Here is a 20,077-nt window from a genome sequence, read left to right on the forward strand (position 1 = left end):
GTGATACAACTGCAAAAGTCCAAACTATAAATCCAGAATCCTAAAGAAGCTCATGTTAGAGAACATGCCTTCCTTTTAATATCAACAATGGATATATTACAGGTAATTAAACAAAAATAAAAATGCAATGATTTATGAATAATTGGATTAACTGTTTAAGATGCTAATGTGAATACATTAGAAGACTTATGGTTCAAGTGGTTAGGATAAACTTTTGAGAAAATATCTAGATTACTTTTTATACATCAACATTTCAATTTTTTCTGTAACTGCTTCTGTGTGAACCATAATACACTCATGATATAAATTTAAGATCACGTTTTGAAAAGTTAAGTATATTAACCCCTCAAAGGAATTGTTTAGAATTGCTAGGATACAAACTTGATGACTCATTCTGAGTCCTTGCTACCCCATTCCTTCTTTCTCTCCACAGCTAGAGTTAAGTAATCATTCACTAGCTGGCAAACAGAAGCAGTTTTTGATTACAAATAATTTCATTGATTATTGGAAAAGAGATTCCATTATCCACCTTTATGTATGGTAATACACATATTATTTTGAAAACAATAATCCTATGACTTTAAAATAAAACTATTAAAGATTTTATTTTAATTTTTGAGTAAACCTGTTTCATCACACTCACCCCCCCCCTTTCTCCTGTTACAGCAAGTGTACCTGTTACCCCTCCCTCTTCCTACTACAAAAGAGAATTCTTAGAGAGAACACTAAAAAAGTTCTTTTATACTAATTTTAAATAGACTTTAAGATAGGATAGGATAGTTTTTCATCACAATAGTGACATGTATATCAATAAAGCTTCTATGCAGCAAAGTTAATGAGAACCTTACACTTATTTGAGGTAAATATTCTAACAATTGCTAGGTTATGTAAACATGCAAGCAACCTGTTTCCAAATTATGACAATTGTAGTATTATTGATAATGGGTAGACTTTTTGTTCCTAAAAAATAATAATAACTACATCCATTATATCTTGCTTTTATTGATTTTACTGCTTAGACTATGCATGTATATTTTTAAACAAAATCCTTTCCCTTGCACTACTGAGATTCTGATTGTTCTACAATTAAAGTTACAAACATAATTTAGTTATTTATAAGGAAAGATAATCAAAATTTTTAAATAAAAGGTTAAGACCTCAAGAATTTTTATATTTCCTGAAGTAAAAGAATTTATTTCACAATGTGGTAGTTCCACCAAAATTTTTCTTAATAAAAGGACATATTCAAAGCAACATGGACCACATAGATCAGTGAGTCCAGACAAAAATAAGATCCATGAAGATGAAAAGAAAATTCAGTTAAAATTTCATCAACATTAATAATTGTTATTTGGAATACATGTTAAATCCTGCCCATCTGTGTAACATTGGATAACTTTTCTAATCAAATTTTTACTTCTATTCATACTACTGAAGCAGTATGCTCTCTGCATCTCTCAAACCTTCAAAACAGATAATGGCCCAATACATACATCCAAAGCTCTTGCTAATTTCAAATTAATTAAAAAAAAAGACAAAAAGTCAATTGGAAAAGTATTATTATTAATTATTGGTAGTTCCAGCCCTCTTTTGGGGGCAAGGATCTATTTGTGTTTCCCCCCAGGTACACTCATACACACTTGGATTCCAGAAGAATTCACCCGTTCCTGCCATGACTCCCATCCCAACAACAAGCCTGGGAGAATGCAGATACAGAGATTGTGCTAAAACAAGATGTTCTACCAACTTGGGGACAAATTGGGACACTTGCAGCCCAAGCAAAACAAAGAATGGACAAGCAACAATTTATACCTCCTGATTGTACTAATGCCTTAATTCTTGCCATGCTAGCCATTTCATCTGTACTACCAGGTATTTCTGCCATTGAAAGCCCCTTATCTCCCATTACTAATTTTTCTTTGTGGAAATTCATTGCTTCTCTCTCCCCCCTCTATATTACTGTGCCCTAGTGACAAGAAAAGTTCCAAACCCATTCAAGCCTATGTATTGATTGTACAATGTGTTTCCCCCACAACTTATAGAAATTCTTGCTATGTATTTTAACAAATTGTCTTAATCCCTCCATTCCTGCTACCATTGTATTTGTTGTTAAATAACCACCTTTTATTATGATTCCTGTTAATATGACTATTGACTGGTATGATGGTCCAGAACATTTATGCCCTACAATTGATTTCCCACAGTTTAAACCATCCTAAACCCCTTCATTACACCCTTTATTTTGGGCATCACTGCACTCATTGCACAAGGAGTCCACACAATGCAGACAAATCATGGATATCTATCACTCTGGCACCTCCCTTTATTCAGCCTCATCCATTGCTAATTCATTTTATGATACCATCTCTTCCCTTATCTTCAACAGTGATTTGACCCACACCTTTATTGCTTGTGGATTTGCTCTTGTCTTATTTTTTCTTATTCTTTTTTGTTTTCCAGTCCTCATCCGATACCTAGGGTCCACATTTGGCAAGTCTAAATTGAACTGAAGTCTCTTCAGCTCAAAAAAAAAAAAAAGAAAGGGGGATGTGCTGGTGGCCATCAGTCCATGATGCCTTGACAGAGTCATGCATCGTAGCCGGGGAGACCACAGAGTGGTCCTTGGCGAGATGTGACTGCCCACTCTATCCCCCTTGCATGACTTCTTTCATCAATGACCCTTACCTATGAATTGACATGATTATTATTCTCCCTATTCTCAAAAGAAATAATGCAAGAGCAAAACACCTGTACCCTAATTCTCCTAACCATCACCAAAAGACCAGACCCTTAAACCCAATCCCAAAAAGACTATCATGAGTTAACTTTTACTTAGGTACATAATTCCCAGTGAAACTGCAGCTACAGTCCAAACCCAAAACTTTCTCATGAAGCCAGCACACAAATCAATCATAGAGGCCCATAAAATAGGTACAGGTACAGTATAGGTACACTAAGCTTCAATATGCCTCAGTGACTCAATTACATAAATCAAACTCAAACTCCCTAGTAAGCCACCTGTGACGAAATCATTTATCTTGTGTGCAACCTTCATTCTGTCTGTAATCACAATACAAAAATATAGAATGTTAATCAAGTGATTTGTTAAAAGTTAATGTATCACTTTTCCAATTATCTCTCTTTGATTTTGTGTATCTGCATGCCAAGAATATGGATATAAAATAAATCCCAAGCCTGGGAATGTTGGAGCAGCTCAGAGATGCAAAGCAGTCCCATGGCCATAATGATTAAGCTGTCTTCCATTTGTTATTTATTTTATGTTATTTATTTTGACTGATTGTTGGCCACCTGCCGGGAACCCTGGAGTTGCGAGTGGGGCTGGACCCTGACCTCGGCACTTCACCAACCAGAATTTTCCTGCCTATTCTTTTTCTTTAATAGACTGACCAAGTACAACAAGTCACATTTTCAAAGTCCTTTAAGATTGGCAATAAGATAAGCCTTCAAGGAAAGCAGGGAAATATAAGAATACATCAAGGACCTGTGATTTCATTAATGTGGGTAGCCATTCCACTTAACTCGTTCATCTACCCCTTTACCTGTCATGGGAAAATTCACCACATTTCAGTCAACTAGGTAAGCAACCTCTTCTCATATGGTCTTCTGGGTCTCAGGCAATATATATATTGTAATTAATCTTCATAAAATTAATATGAACAGATTCTTTACTACTCAGCCAGGCAATAAACATTTATTAAGCACCTACTCTATGCCACTTACTTTGATAAGAGCAGAGGATATACTGAAAGACAAAATACAGTCCCTGCTCTCAAAGAACTCACAGCCTAATGGGAGAGACAACAAAGACAACCCTGTAACAAGAATAAGTAACAGGATAAATATGAAATAATCAAGAGAGGAAAGGTCCTAGAATTAGCAGGGATCAGAAAGGTTTTCTATAGAAGATGGGATTTTATCTGAGACCAGAAGGAAGCAGCGATAAAGAGTGAGAATATTCTATATGTTGGTGGCACAGACAAAGAAAATGCCAAAGACAATAGATGGAGTATCTTGTGTGTGTGTGTGTGTGTGTGTGTGTGTGTGTGTGTGCGCGCGCGCGCGTGCGTGCGCGTGTGTGTGTGTGTGTGTGTGTGTGTGTGTGTGAGGTTATGAAGGGTTTTGATGCTAAATAGAGGATTTTATATTTGATTCTGGAGATAATAGGGATACATTAGAGTCTATTGTGTAGGAGGAGACACTTTCAGACTTGTTCACTGGGAAAAGAATTTTGACAAGAGTTTGGGAGAATCAGCAAGAGCTGTCATAGCTTTTGAGAACCTAGGTCTATCCTCTCTTACACTAGATTCCTTTAGACTTTACTCTGTAAGGAAAAATCAAAAAAGGAGTCTAGTGAATTATTTTTTAACAAGTATTGGAGACTTCTTAGGTATTTGGAATTCCTAGTGTGGAAATCCCTGTGTACCTGTGCAAATAGACAACCACTTTGTAATTTATAGATTTAGAGAGATACCTGGGACATTGAAAGGTTCAAGGACTTGCTAGGGGTCACAGACCCAGTATGAATCCAAAATAAGACTTGAGCTCAGAACTCTCTGACTCCAAGGATACTTGGATAATGAAGATGGATATACTAAATAATATCCATGAGTTCCATACAATTCTTATTTCTCCAAATATGACTTATACTAGGCTTAGATCAAACATAAAAATTATTCTGAACCCTAAGTTAAGCAGAAATTCTAATTAAACTAATTCAAATTGTATAATTGAAAATCTGTTACCCTAAAAAAGAACCACACTTCCTGGGAGCCCACTGACTTCCTGTCGTTACATACTTCCTGTAGACAGGGGATATTAGATGGGGACATGGAGGGTCCCTTTCTCTTTGGTGTCTTGGCTCGAGGGTGGTGAGTGGAATTTTCAACAGGCTGATCCGTCATGGGTATGTGGTCTTTATTTTGTATCCTCTTTATTCCTTGATTTCTAATGATCATTAATAAATCTCCTAAAATATAATATTTTATTATTGATATTTAATTTTAACTTTTACAAAATGAATCCATCATAGGACATTCTGATTACATGAGGCCCAGATGAACATATGGATATCTGAGCATACAAAACTGATGCATAAGGAGAGAATAACTCATGTTATAAAATAAGAATTTACTTTGCAAAAGTGTGAACCACAGAGTTTCTTTAAAATAGTATGCTCCCCTAGAGCTTTCAAAACATTATTTCAAATTATAGTAATTTTATTTATACCCAACAGTATGCAAATCCCACTTCAAGGCCTGGTGTATTTTCTAACATTGTAACAGAATGTTTCCTGACTATTACAGCCCACAGAGATTTCATTTTATTCTGTAGGATTTAGATTGAGAAAAGACTTCAAAGATAATCTAATCTAATCCCTTCACTCTACAAATATGTAAACTATGAATCATAGATTTAAATGAGTTATTTGAATCAATCAGGAAGTTTAATATTGATATGCTTTAAAAATTCTTAATATATTTCTGAAATTAATAAGCACAAAATAAAATTACATATATAAGCAGAATAGAAAAAGAGGATTATACATGAAATAGTGAATTTCTGTTATGCATAGCTTGCTTTTCCTTTTAAATGTGCCACAAATTTAATACCTAATTCTTTTTTTATAAATTTAATTTAATTTAATTTTCAAGTTTTCCTTCTCTCCCTCCTAGTTTTCCCCACTATTCTCATTGAGAAAGAAAGAAAAAAAAATCTAAACTTTCTACAAATATATATGGTCAAACAAAACAAAATAAAAAATAAAGATACTTAAGTATGCATTCTGAATCTATCAGCTCTCAACCTGGAAATAGATAACATGTTTCATCATGAGTCATCTGGAATTGTGGCTGGTCATTGTGTTGACCAGATTTTCCAAGTTTTTTAGAGTTATTTGTCTTTATAATATTGTTGTTTCTATTAAAATATTCTCCTAATTTTACTCACTTTACTTTGCATCAGTTTATAAAAGTCTTCCCAGTTTTCTCTGAAACCATTTCATTCATCATTTCTTATAGCAGTCATATTTCATAAAATTCATGTAACATTGCTTTCAAAGCTATACTGCTTGATTATTTCCTTCTCCTGTCTGTGTATTTTTTAAAAGTACTTCCATGATCCTCTTTTATTTCTTTTCTTCCTCCTTTTTTTGATAACACTTTAGGTACCTCTATTTTATTCTATCCCTCCACAAAATTAGAGAAAGAAGAAAAATAAAACCTTTGAAAAGACTTGTGATTGGGTATAGGACTCATGAGAAAGGGTTATAAATTACTTCAATTATAGATCATTAATATTAAGCAAACTCCTATCACTTTCCTTTTCTTCTTTCTAAAGGAGGGTGTTGGGGACAAAGAAAGAAAAAAAAAGCATAAAAGGACAGGATAGACAAACATACTCAGTCAGAAATCAAAACTTAAAGGTGAATAGAATGAAATCACCTATAAAATGGAAGAGGATAAAAACATGTATTAGATCATAGACTCCAACAATATGTTGATTACAAGAGCCATACTTTGGAGATGGAGTCAAATTGGTAGAGTAGAAGGAAGCAATACAATTGAGCTCCCATCGACAGCCCCTCTAAACAGACCTATAGAATGCAGCAGATTGAATTCTTATGGAAAAATCCAGAAAATGTCTTAGTGAATTCTTTGGCTCAGGCTGGCATAAGGAGACAGAGATCTGAAGACACTGATGACAGAGTAGAGGAAGAGAACACAATGTGTGGAGCCACCCACTGTCCAGGAAGATGTTGTACATTAGCACAAAAGGAGTGCCCACATATTGGAGCATTGAAATGTGGATAGGTACCAACTGACAGCTTTGCTTCCCACTACCCAATCCTGGGTCATGGTTCCAGGGCGAAAATAAGTCAGTATCTTCTGTTGGTTTTCCAGGTAGGAAATCCTTAGGTGGTATACGAAGAAAGGAAAAATTTCAGATGCCAGCAGCATTGGTGATGTGACCCAGACCTTGACCACAGAGAAGGGTCTCATTATGAGCACCTAGCCAAAATTATACAAGTATAACTAAGGCAGGAAATGCGGACCAAAGGGAAGCCAATAATTCTGCTACTTTGAACTAATAGAGCTTTCTAGTTGTCTATTAGGGGCAAAGTCTAGTAGCAGTTTACTCTTGCATAGTCCCAAACCCCATGTTAGGAACTTGGAGAGCTTAGACCAGGGGCCAGCAATCAGATCTTGCCCCAAATTATACCCCTTTGGGAGTACTAAAAGCTTGAAAAATCCCAGCTTATTCCTGAGATTCTAGTATAACACAAAACTTAATACCTCAAGAAAGCAGCAACAATAGAAGCCTAGACCTTTCTTCCAGGACTAGCTCTAACATCAGATCTAAATTCAGGGTATAGACTGGAAGAATGGATAAAAAAAAATCAGAATAATGAGTTTATGATGGCAGGGATGTTTAAATCATGAATGCAGAAGAAGAAAAGAACTTGAAAGCAATACCTCAGAGAAAGACAACAGCTTGGTACAAACTCAACTAGAATTTCTAGAAGAGATGAATCAAGAATTTACAAAATAAGTTATTGAATGAGAATAATTGAGGAAAAAATTAGGAAAAGAAATGAGAGCCTTAGAAGAAAGAATTAGAAAGAGAATTAATCACTTGACAGAAGAGGTATAAAACTTTGTCCAAACAACAAACTCCCTGAAAACACAAACAGACCAAACCAAGGATTTTATGAGCAGCAAGAATTAAGAAAACAGTCAAAAGGCTGAAAAAGAAGGAAGAAAATGTAAAATATCTCATAGCAAAAACAACTGATCTCAAAAATAGACCAAAAGGGAAAAAAAAACTTTTAAGTATCACTGGACTATTTGAACACCATGTCCAAAACAAAACAAAACAAAACAAACAAAAAAAACAGCCTAGACATCCTATTATAAGAAATCCTAAAAGTAAACTGCCCAGATTTCTTAGAACCAGAAAGCAAAGTGAAAATAGAATCTACAGTTAATCTTCTAAGAAATTGAAAACTCAGAAAATATATTCAAAATCCAGAGCTTTTAGTAAAAACAAATATTGCTAGTGAGCAGTAAGAAAGCATTCAAGTACCTAGGAGCCACGATTTAGCAGACTTCACCATAAGGTAGCCAAGTACTTGCAATACAATATTACAAAAGGCAAAGGATATATGCTTGCAACCACAAATAACTTACCCAGAAAAATGGGATATAATATGACAGAGAGGGAAATGGATCTTTAAGGAAACAAAGAATATCCAAATATTCCTGATAAAAAGACGAAAGTTGAAGAGAAACTTTTAAGTTCAACAGAAAAGTGAAGAGAAGCATAAAAAGGTAAACTTGAATGAACAACAATAAAGGACACATATGCAGTTGGATACAAAAATCCCTTTCACTCAAAAGAGAAGTAGAAGGGAAAGGAGAGTAGGTGTGGAGGAAGAGGGAATTATAAGGATAATAGATTAAAGGGAGGACTGGTCTAAAGCAAAATAAACTAAAAGGATGTGTAAACATATTTATAGCTACTTTTGTGAAGATGAAGAATGATGATTTGAGGGAATACCCATAAATGGGGAAATGACTGAACAAGTTATTATATATAGAGAGAATATAAATGTGATGGAACACTATTGTGAAAAACTCTTATCAATATAATGGATAAAGTAATTAGGGTTTCAGGTGAGACACACTACGCTCCTTTTGATGAAACAGTGAAAGACTCAGAATGTAGAATGAGTCAAAAATTTTTAATAATGAGAATGGAAAAACACATAAAAACTTTTGAGACAGACAATGTAGTTATAATGAGAAAATGTATACCTCTAAACATAGTTGTCAACTGAAGGGAAAAAGAAAAGAAGAATCAAGTATGTATACAAGTAAAATAACTAGAAAAGCAACAAAGAAAGAACATAGTTAAACACTAAAATATAAATGCTGAAAATTAAAGAAGGGATTAACAAAATAATTGAAATATACTCTATCAAATGAGAAATAAAAGTAGGAGTGTGTCCTCTGAAGAAAAAAAGCCCTAATAAGATAAATAAATAGCTAGTATGGTTTTATGGATTAATAGCTAGGTGATGCATTGGATAGATCACTGGGCTTACAATCAGGAAGATTCATCTTAATGAGTTTAAATCTGGCCTCAGACACTAGGTATGTGATCCTGGGCAAGTCACTTAACTCTGCTTACCTCAATTGCTCATCTGTAAAATGAGCTGAAGAAGGAAATGGCAAACCACATCTTTGCCAAGAAACCCCAAATCAGGTCATGAAGAGTTGGACATAACTGAACAACAAGAAAATTATTTTTAAAAGTGAGAGAAAAACAAAATTGTATCAAAACTGAAAAATGTAAAATCCCAATAATAGAAAGTAAAATAAAGGAATCTATAATAAAATCTGTCCAATTATATAACAAAATTGATATTAGACAAAATAGATACTTTCAAAAATACAAAATGCCCACATTAAGACAAAAAGACTAGGTATGTGACCCTGGGAAAGTCACTTAACCCCCATTGACTAGCCCTTACCATTCTTCTGCCTTGGAACTGTATTCTTTCCAAGGCAAAAGGTAAGGGTTTAAAAAAAAGAAAAAAGAATTTAAATATTTCAATCTTAATAAAAGAAATGAAAAAACAAAATGATGCACAAATGAACCTCTAAAACCTCAGGATGGATTTGTAAGTGCATTCTATGAAATATTTTAAGTGCATTCTATGAAATATTCAAAGAACAATTAGCTCCAGTATTACATAAATACTGTTTGCAAAAACAGGAAAAGATGAGACTCTTCTAACCTCTTTCTTTGGTACAGATATTGTCTTCATACCTAAACCACAGAAACAAAACAGAGAAAGAAAGTATAGGCCTTGATGGCAATCAGCATAAACTTATTTAATGAAATTAACAAAGAGGTTACAATGACATGAAAATTATTATATATTTTATTTAGGTTAGATTTATATCAGGAATGTAGAGTCATAACCTTATGAAGAAAGCTGTAACACAATAGACTGTATCAATAAAAAAGATTTTGAAAACATATGGTTATAATAAGAGATACTGAAAAACTGATAAAATACAATACACATTTCTGTAAACAAATTAGAAATCATAAGAATAAGTGGGATTGAATAGAGGCCTTTCCAGTAAGGTCAGAGGTAAAGTAAGGATGTCCATTATCAATACTATTTTGTAAACAGTTTCAGAAAGTTAACTATAGCAACACTACAGGGGGAAAAAGTTGAGGGAATAATCATAGGAAAAGAATAAATGAAACTATTACTTTTTGACATTATAGTGTATCTAAAGAACCCAAAACATGAAGAAGGAAAGAAACAGTGTAGGATATTTTTCAATAAGCTCAAAGATCACTGGGATGAGGAATTGCTTTGTGATAAAACTCCTGGAAAAACCGTAAAGCAGTCTGGTGGAAATTAGGTATTGACCAATATCTTACCCTATATACCAAAATAAGCTCTAATTTGTTACATGACAGATAGAAGAAGGGTCACATAAACAAAAGAAAGGGGCAAGGATAGAAATACCTTTCAGATAAGTTCATGATCAAACAAATGATAGGATCATAGAAGATAAAATGAACCTTTTAATATATAACATTAAATAATTTTTGTATAAACATAACCAATGCAATTATATAGCCAGAAAAACCTTTGAAGCAAATTTCTTTGATAAAGATTTCATATCCAAAATATATGGAAACGGGTTTAAATATATAAGAAGAAAAGCTATACATCAATAGTGTAGCAAATGACATGTAGAGGCAGTTTTCAAAAGAAGAACCCAAGCTACTGAAATACTTCTGGGGCAGCTAATTGGCTCAGTGAATAGAAATGGAATATATATATCCCTCTCTCTCTCTCTCTCTCTCTCTCTCTCTCTCTCTCTCTCTCTCTCTCTCTCTCTCTCTCTCTCTCTCTCTCTCTCTCTCTCTCTCTCTCTCTCCCCCTCCTCCAATCTGGCCTCAGATACTTCCTAGCTATATGACTTTGGGCAAGTCTCTTAACCCCAGTTGCTTTGACCTTACTGCTCTTCTGCCTTGGAATTGATACTTAATAATAATTCTAAGACAGAAGTTAAGGGTTTAAAACAAATAATCCAAATCACTACTAATTAGAGAAGTACAAATTAAAGCAATACCGAGGGCCCATTTCATACTTATCAGATTTACAAACATGAGAAAAAAAAGAAGGAAAATGATAGTGTTGAAAGGACTGAGGGAAAATAGACTCTTTAATACTGGCAGAACTTTGAACTGATATAGCCCTTCTGGAAAACAATTTGAAACTATGGCCCCAAATATACAAAACTGTGCACCCACTTTTATGTAGGCATACCACTACTAGGTCCATGCCCCAAAGAGTTCAAAGAAAGAGGAAAAGGACCCATGTGTGTGAACATATTTATAACATCTATTTTTGTAGTGGCAAAGAACAGGAAACCAAGGGGAGGGGTATCGTCAATTGGGGAACAGATAGTAGTATATGACTGTTGTAGAATATTATTGCACTATAAAAATGATAACAGCACAGTTTTAAACAAACTTAGTAATACTTGCATACAATGATGAAGGGAAGAGTAAGCAGAATTAGGAAAACAATTTATATATTATGAGATTTCTTTAAGTAGACTAGTAGATTTTTTCTATTTTCACTTCATATTTGGGATCCAGACAGTTTCTTGAAATATGGTATCCTGGCCTTTTATTTTGGCTATAATTTTCAAGTTATCCAGTCATTCATAAATTATTTTTCTTTGACCTGTTTTTCAGGTTAATTGTTTTTATTATATATCTATAGCTATAAAAATATATGTATTGTCTTTGTATAAAATTTGTATTAAACTTAAATAGCTTTTTGGACGATTGTGTTTCTTTGTGAGGGAGGCAGACACACACAGTGTACTTCTGGCTTGCCCCAGTTTTTTCAGGAATCTTCACTTTTTAAAATTAAACTGCTTTTGGAAAAAAATATATGCATATGTATACATATTTATAGCAGCTATTTTTGTAGTGGTAAAGAATATATATATATCTTACATTTTCTTCTTTTTTAAATCTTTCTTTTTGGTTTTAATATTTTGTGTTGTTATGGTCATGTTGCTTTCTGTTTGGTACATTATAGTTTTTCAGGGAGAGCAATTCTTCAGGAAGATTTGCTATTGTCTGTTCTAAGCTATTAATTCTCCTTGCCATTCTTACTTCCTTAGTTGTCATTTCATTGATCATGATATTCTCTATTTTTTGCTCTATTTCTTCTAATACGGTGATACTCATGGACAGGATTCTTTGTTCCTTTGAGGTTTTATTGGATCTGATGTAAAAAGTTACTCATCAGTTTTTTCTTCTTGTGTTTTTCTTGGTCCATAGTATTTCTTCATTGTGTTTATTTTCTCCTATTTGCTCAAATCTGCCTCAGAATCTGCATTAAGGATTTATGCTTGGGTCAGATTCTGCTCTTTTCTGTATTCTCAGAATAGATGGGGTGGGCAATGCTTGGTCCTGGGTGCAATTGCTCACCTGATGGCTCAGTTTAGATTTTGGCCTTGACTTCTCAATTTTCTCTCTGCACAGTGCCAAAGCCAAAGTTGGTTTCATCCCTTAATATAACTTTGAAAGACCTCCATGGTAACTGTATGCAATTTATTGCTTCGGCAGCAGGTCTTCTATAAGATTTCGGATGCTTTGTTTATAGGTATTGCCCTAGTTCACCTGGCACCTCCTCTTAGGGACAAGTCCTAGGTCACCTGGGTTCTGCTGTGCTCAGGCATTGGTCTGGCCTTGCCCAGCTCTCCCACCCACAGGCGACACTGTCTAAACCCAGTACAGTGTGTTGGTTTGGCACCATGTCCAATTGTGGCTCAACAAGGCAACCTAGACCCTGTGCTGCTTGGTTACTGTCTGGTGTGTCTCAGGAGGGTGTGAGTTTCCTAGATACTTGGTATTATGTATCTTGCCTTCTACCTACTATAATGGGGAGCTGTCCTAAAGGGATGTGAGATGATACAACCTACCTAGGAACTCCCTAGATCCCATAAAGCACAAACTTTAAAGCTTCTAAAAAACAAAGTTCATTTTATAAAAGGGAATGAGGGAAACTGCTAGGTAAGACCCTAACATTCTTAAAACTAACTGCACCCAACTTCTAAGTCTCTAGAGAAAGGAGAGCCTTCTGTTTTTTCTCTAGGCCCTGCCTACAGTTCCCTATTCTACCTAAAACCCTTCCCCATGCTATCTGACTCTACCCTAATCTTCCAACTAGTGATTAGCAAAGGAAAGGGAAAATCTGGGTTTGGCTGCACTAAGTAACCCAAAGTAACAGATGAAAATTTTTGGATTACCTTAGCTCAAGAGGATTTCTGGCAGATGGACCACTTGCAGATGATCTTTGGACTCAGGGAAAAATGGTTTCCTCCAAATAAATTCTCTACCAAGAAGTCCAAAATTTCTCCATGAATTTTTGACTATCATGGGAAAATCTCTCAGAGCAAAACCCTTCAGCTTGGTGGAAATTCAGGCAGAGAGTCCAACCCACTTCCAACTCAGAGGAAATCCAAGAAGGAAGTAAAGTTAGTTATTTTCAGTTCAAACTCCCACAATTCCTTTCTCCTTCCCAGAATCCTTTCCCAGGGCTGGTATCAAAATTCCCTTCTTTTAACTAATCTTTGAAACCAGTCTATCCCTAACTTATATTCCTACACTACCTTATATTTACTCAGAGCCTCCAAAGGATTCTGGCAGTTTTTTTTGTTCAATCCGGGACTGGATGGAGACCTATAATGACTTCTCTTTGATTTTCACTATCATTGTTCCTGGTGGCGTATTTTATGAACTTTATGGAGGTTTGTGGAGATTCTGGTTTCTTCTAGGTCCTAACACTCTGCCATCTTCCTGTGACTTCCCACTGAGAAGCATTTTAAATCTTTCTGGATAAAAGAGATTTGTTTATGGGTAAAATGATTCTACTTCTTTTTGGATTCATTGTATGTAACCCATTATGAATAACTTCTTCTGTGTTGTCCAATTATCCATAGTGCACAAATTACTGCTTTTTAGAATTCTACTTATTATTGTTATTTTTTAAATTTAAAACCCTTACCTTACGTCTTGAAGTCAATACTGTGTATTGGCTCCAAGGCAGAAGAGTGGTAAGGGCTAGGCAATGGGGGTCAAGTGACTTGCCCAGGGTCACACAGCTGGGAAGTGTCCGAGGCCAATTTTGAACCTATGACCTCCCGTCTCTAGGCCTGGCTCTCAATCCACTGAGCTACCCAGCTGCCCCCTAGAATTCTACTTATTAAAGTGTGTATGTAGGTGGCACCATGAGCCTGGAGTTAGAAATATATGAATTCAAATCTGACCTCGGACACTTACTGGCTGTACAATTTTAGGGGAGTCACAACCTCTGTTTATCTCAGTTTCCTCAGCTGTAAAATGGAAATAATAAATGGTAACTACTTCCCAATGTGGTTATGAGGATCAAATAAGATAATAATTGTAAAGCTCTCTACACAGAGTCCTTGGCACTATGCCAGCCTAGGCCTAAGCCTTAAGAAAGAGATCAGTCAGTCTTTAATCCACTCACAACAAGATTTTTCCCAAGCAAGATTCTAGTGTTCAGAGAGACCCTCCAGCTTAGCTCAGGAGCTTCCAAGGCTGAATTACCTTTCAGCCACTGAGAGAGAGGCCAGCCTCCAATTCAGCTCCATAGCTGAATTTCCTTCTTAGAGGCCTTCTGGCCTCCTTTTAAAGAGAATTTTCTCCTATGTCACCTCCCCTAAGTTTTCACATCTACCAATCACAGTAGATGTTTTCCAAAGGTCTGACCATTCTTAATTCACACCTGAGTAGACTAAAACTTTTGAGTAATTCACACCTGAGTAGACTAAAACTTCACACCTTTGTTAAGCTTGTCCCTTGCAAGTTTGCAAGTTGCCTGACCTTTTAGTGATTAATTTGACCTTCATAGGTACTTAGCACCCTTTTATTATTAGATCTAAATTTTATGTATTAGATTATTATTAGATCTAAATTTTATGTATTAGATCTAAAAATAGACCTAGCTTAAGGGCTTTTGCCTCACTATAAGTATGGGTTAAGTACTTTTTCATTGTTCAGTAAGGAATTTACAACTTTATCTTCCCCTAAAGTATGCTTAAGTATGGGTGGAGTAATGTTAGAGTTCTCACATTCCTGATCAAGTACCTTCATTGTTTAAAATGGGGAATGGTCTTAACCAAATGTTCTAAGGTAGAGTCTGAGAATTTTTAACATTCACAAGTCTGAGAAATTTTAAGATTCACACATTAAGATTCACAGCACCTACTAGGTATTTATTAACGCTTATTCCCTTTCCTTCCCTCCTCTTTGTCTCCCTCCAATTAGACTGTCAGCATATTGTGCACAGGAACCACAAACTATCCTTTTGTTGTGGGAAACACCCTTCAGCATGATAGGCAGAGCTTTCCACCTAAGGATCTGTGATTGGATCAGCATGGTTGTACTCTCTCTACTGATGCAGAGTTCATCTCCTCCAATCGCCTAGCCAGACTGGTTCTTGGGAGAAAGATAATGCCCAATGCTGACCTGCATCACAGAATGTACCTGAGGAAATTCTCCCTATAATTAGTCATTTGTCTGTATTTGAAGATGTGTTGTTGCCTTATGAGGACAGTCTATTGCATGTGGACATCTCTAATGATAAGGGCTTATTTCTTTATGTAGAACTAAAGAATGCCTCAGTGCAAATGTTGCCTGTCACTCCTAGTTTTGTCTGAGACCAAGTGGGAACGTATCTAACCACTCTTCCACATAATAGCCCTTTGAGGAGTTGAAGAATATGATGCTATTTCCATCTCTTTTCTACTCTGAACCGCCCTTATTCTTTGAACTGAAAATCACTTATTTTTGCTTCAATTACCTCAACTGTAAAATGGAGAGAATAACAGCATTTCCCTTGGAGGGTTGTTGTGAGGATCAAGGGAGATTCTATTTGTAAAAACAGCACTTGGCACAGTGCCTGCCATATAGTAGGTGCTATACAAACGTTTGTTCCCTTCTCTTCCCCTGACCCTTAGCTGGCATGGCTGGTCATCCTCCTCTTTTCGCCCTTGAATGTAGCAACATCTTTATATGCCATTTCATTTATAGTCTAAGCACAGAATATTATGCGATCATCACCTTCCTTGTTCTGGATCCTGTCAATGAAGGGAGTCTTAGCTTCTGGAGGAGATTTTATTTCCTTGTTGGCTGGCGATGAGCTTGCAGCACTCTCTCCCCTTCTCCAATCTCTGCTCCCAATGCCCCCTACTTCCCCCAGCTTCACAAGGGGATAGTTATAGCCATGCCTTCCTTATCTTGCATCCATGAAGTTGATTTAGTAAGCCTTTGGGTAGGACATGACACCCATAATAAATGAATTCTACCTTACAAGATCAAGTTTGTGTTTAGTCTGTTGAAATCTTGCTTAGAGTTGATGCTTGCTCAATGTGTTAGCTACCTGTCTCAGGTTTTTATTGTCTGACAATTGGATATGCACACTAACAGTGCTTTCATTCAAGTCTAGCCAGCTATGAAGGGCCTGTCAGAGCGTGTAATCCCCTGGCTTAGATTTGAATATTTGAAAATCTTGGATCTCTGTAATGGCAGGATAGGGCATCCAGAGTTCAACTTTGGGTGCAGAAGTTAGGCTTGCAGTAAGTACTTAATAAATATACCTAACTGAATTTGTAGTTGGACTCATACTCCTAGAACAGCAGAATTGGAATGAAGCCAAGAGATTATTTAGTCTGACTCCCTTATTTTACATATAGTAAAAATGATGCCCCGAAAGGGCCTGGCTCAAGCAATTTGCTCAAGCATAAGTAGGGTAGATGTTGGCAGATCAGATATCATCTAATCTGATCCATCCCTCACCCAGGACAAGAATTCTTTTTATGGTAGACCATTATTGACCTTGATCACTGTTTCAAATGCCTTTTCTTCCCCATCTCTGAGGATTGACAATTCTGTTTATCTTAAGGCCCTGTTCAAATTCCTCCTCCATGAAATTGAAAGCTAATCCTCACTTATCTCAGGTAATTTAATTGTATTTTCATAGGGGCTTTCCAGGCCTTTAAACTTCAAAGAATGACTCAAATTTTGGGGATTTTAAGCTGGTGGGGAGGTTGTAGGATCATAGGATTTAGAACTATAAGAGACCCTAGACATGTCAAATCTAATCTCATCATTTTATAGATGGGGGGAAAAGAGGATTATGTGTAGATGAAATTAACTCTCCCCTACCCATTTTTAGATTTAATTTAAAAGTGAGTGAGGTCTGTGACCCACATGTAAGATAGTGGGTGACGAATCAGAATGGACTGACTGCTCCCTGGGCAGTTCTAAGCAAAGCTTTAGCTGTAATTGGTACACATAAAATGGAAGAAAGGCACAGGAAGTGGCAAAAAGGAATAGTCTTTAAAAATGCCAAGAACTTCCTGTGAAAAGATTTTTTCGGTCTTTTGTTTTCAGTTTGACTTTGGAAGAGCTCTGACTGAGGATCTCCAACTTCTTCTGCTTTCCTTAAAACTACCACATGGGGTGAGTGAAAAAGGCTGACTCCTTTCTTGAATTTTCTGAAGTGACTAGCCTCAGGAGAGACTTACCCTCTTGAGAGAGGCTTCTTGCATCCCCAGGTCCTCAGCTCAAGGCTGAGGCCCCTCTGGCTAAGGTCTAACTAGTCCTGCCTGGGTTGAACCAGGGACCAGAGCAAAATACTTAATGCATAGGCTAGATATCTTACCCTATCCTCTCTCTGATTTTCTTACTTTCATTCTTTCTATATTTTATAAATAAAATGTTAAAATAAATCTCTTTGGAATTTGACTAAATTCCTGGTGACCCTACTCTTAAATAATCTAGTCCAACCTTTTATATTAACCCCTTACATTCTGTCCCTTACATTTAGAGGGGCTAAGTAACCTCTAGTAGACCAAAGTCATATAGGTTAATAAATAACAAAATCAAGATCTGAACCAAGATCTTCTGACTCTTTGTTTTGGGGCAAGTAGGATTTTGGCATCCCTTAAGATCAGTGTGAAGCACTCATTTATTCTCTCTGTGTATTGGGCTAATCCTGCCCTATATACATCCTCTCTAACTCTAGATATTTACTTAATTTTGTGTGTGTATTATAAATTTTTATTCTTAATATTTTATTTTTCCAATTACATGTAAAAGCAGTTTTTAACCTTTGTTTTTTTTTACAATTTTGTATTTCAAATTCCCTCCTCCCTTCCTTCCCCTCCCCTTTGACCAAGAAGGCTAACATTTTGATAACAGTTGTGCAGTCATGCACTAATCATGTTGTGAAAGGAAATAAAAACAAAAATCAAAACCAAGAAAAATAGAGTCCAAGAAAACCCAGTATATTTTGATTTATATTCAGATTTCATCAATTGGATAGTGTATTTCATTATAAGTCCCTTGGAATTATCTTGGATCTTTGTATTGCTGAGAATAGCTAAGAAATTCAAAATTGGTCATTGTATAATATTTCCATTACTGTGTACAATGTTCTTCTGGTTCTGTTCACTTCACTTTGTGTCAGTTCATGTAAAATTTCTCAGGTTTTTCCAAAAGTATCCTGCTCATCATTTCTTATAATACAAAAGTATTCTATCACAATCATAAAGAACAACTTGTTCAGCCATTCCTCAATTGATAGGCATCCCATCAATTTCTAATTTTTTGCCAACACAAAATTGCTGCTGTAAATATTTTTGTACAAATAGGTCCTTTTCCTTTTCCTTTGATCTCCTTGGATATAGGCCTAATAGTGATATTTGGGGGGTGTGTGTGTGTGTGTGTGTTTTAAATAAGAAGAGAGTAGAAAGAGCACTGGAATTGGACTCAGAGGACCTCAGTTCAAAACCGGACTCTATGACCTTGGACTACCTCTATGACCTTGAACAAATAAAGTCACTTTTTGGGTTTCAATTTCTTTATCTGTGAAATGAAGGGATTGCATTAGCTGAATTCTAAAACCTCTTTTAGATCAGAATCCATGCTCTCATTATTCCATGTCATCTACAACACATCCTTAGCATAGTGAGAAGCTATGTTGCATAGTGGATAGAGTGATAGACTTGGAATCAGCAAGACCTATGCTCTGCTTAATCCATTCATGCTTACCAGCTTTGGGACTATAGCTACATTGCTTAGCCTTCTGGAGCTTCAGCTTCATCATATATAAAATGGGAAAATAATACTTCACACAATTATTGTAAGGCTTAGATAAGACAATCTAAGTGAAAGACTTTGCAAACTTTAAAGAACTATAAAAATAGCACTGTATTATTATAGACCAGGACCATAACCGGTGAGTAAATGGGACTTTACTCCAAAGAGCCAATATCTGATGCTTGCATAGACTTCCTCTGACTCTTTTCAGAGGTTGCTGATATTTCTGCACTGTGCTTCATGTTCCTTTTGTGAATGTGGGATTAACTCTCCCCTGCCCATTTTTAGATTTAATCACCAAAAACATATACACTCCACTTATCCTTAAGTGGGGGAGGTTTAGGACCCACGTGTGTGAAAATGGGTGATGAATCAGAACTGGGCAGTACTTAGAAAATTTATAGACTATAAACAGTCCACGTAAAAATGGATGGAAGACACAGGAAGTGACAAAAAGAATGGTCTTTAAAAATCCAAGAACTTCCTGTGAAAAAGGGCTTTTTCCTTTAACTGGACCCTGGAGGAGCACTGGCTGAGGACCTCAGACTGCTTTCCTATTTTCCCTTAGAATTACCACCTGGGTGAGTAAAAAAAAAACAACAAAAAACTGACTCCTTTCCCTGGCTTTCCTGGAGGTACTAGCCTCCAAAGAGGGAGAGGCCCCTCACCTTAGAGGAGGCCTTGTGGCTAAAATCCTTATTTGATTTACCTCTGGGTTCCCTTTACTGAGCCTCTGAAGTCTTGCGTGGTTCAGACCAGGCCAGAGTAAATATCTCTTCTCTCTAATTTTCTTACTTTCACTCTTTCTCTTTTT

General features: G+C 36.0%; 1 long non-coding RNA gene across 2 annotated transcripts in view; it reads left to right on the forward strand.

Moving 5' to 3' along the window:
* The first annotated feature begins 669 nt into the window (after positions 1 to 669).
* LOC130456424 (uncharacterized) overlaps positions 670 to 20,077 on the forward strand; it is a 44,957-nt gene continuing 25,549 nt past the window's right edge. For both annotated transcript variants that reach the window (XR_008915255.1, XR_008915256.1), the window contains exons 1-2: positions 670 to 3,597; positions 17,554 to 17,622. This is a non-coding gene — a long non-coding RNA (uncharacterized LOC130456424). The remainder of the gene's footprint in view (positions 3,598 to 17,553; positions 17,623 to 20,077) is intronic.

The sequence above is a fragment of the Monodelphis domestica genome, chromosome 1 (assembly GCF_027887165.1).
Source record: "Monodelphis domestica isolate mMonDom1 chromosome 1, mMonDom1.pri, whole genome shotgun sequence".
In the NCBI taxonomy this organism is placed as follows: domain Eukaryota; kingdom Metazoa; phylum Chordata; class Mammalia; order Didelphimorphia; family Didelphidae; genus Monodelphis; species Monodelphis domestica.